This window comes from Opisthocomus hoazin, chromosome 15 (assembly GCF_030867145.1).
Source record: "Opisthocomus hoazin isolate bOpiHoa1 chromosome 15, bOpiHoa1.hap1, whole genome shotgun sequence".
In the NCBI taxonomy this organism is placed as follows: Eukaryota; Metazoa; Chordata; class Aves; order Opisthocomiformes; family Opisthocomidae; genus Opisthocomus; species Opisthocomus hoazin.
This window is the reverse complement of record NC_134428.1, coordinates 10,717,142-10,717,500: the sequence shown is the minus strand read 5'-3', so window position 1 is coordinate 10,717,500 and position 359 is coordinate 10,717,142. Positions and strand designations below refer to the sequence as shown.

The following is a 359-nucleotide window of genomic DNA, read 5'->3' as shown; positions in this document are numbered from 1 at the left end:
AAATGTGTATATCTGTCTTTAGAAATTAGTGTTTATATCGCAACCGTGATTTGTGAATAAAATGGTTTGTAATATCAAAATAAAAGCTTAGTCTGAAAAGGTAAAAACACCTTGGTTTTCAAAGTCATTTTGCTTTTCTTCTTCACGGTGTTGGTCGAAGAGCTACCCGGAGTCGCCCCACTGTAGCGTACGCAGTGCACGCACTGAGGCTCGCAGCTTTCTTCCCGCCTGTCAGGGGCAGTTGGGAGCGCGGCCGGGCAGAGCCTGGTGTGGTTGGTGTCTGCCCTGATGCCCTGCCCGGGGAGTGCGGCTGCCGTCCGTGGGGCCGCCATCCGCACGGCCGCGGGTCGGTGCGTGGG

General features: G+C 53.8%; 1 protein-coding gene across 45 annotated transcripts in view; it reads left to right on the top strand.

Annotated features, from left to right (window-relative positions):
• RBFOX1 (RNA binding fox-1 homolog 1) overlaps positions 1 to 83 on the top strand; it is a 1,166,109-nt gene extending 1,166,026 nt beyond the window's left edge. For 20 of the 45 annotated variants that reach the window (XM_075435936.1, XM_075435959.1, XM_075435941.1 and 17 more), the window contains one exon: positions 1 to 80. This exon is cut by the window's left edge and continues 2,522 nt beyond it. The gene's annotated coding sequence lies outside the window, so the exon portion shown is untranslated. The other 25 variants (XM_075435934.1, XM_075435933.1, XM_075435944.1 and 22 more) reach the window with 3 other exon arrangements.
• Positions 84 to 359: the final 276 nt, after the last annotated feature.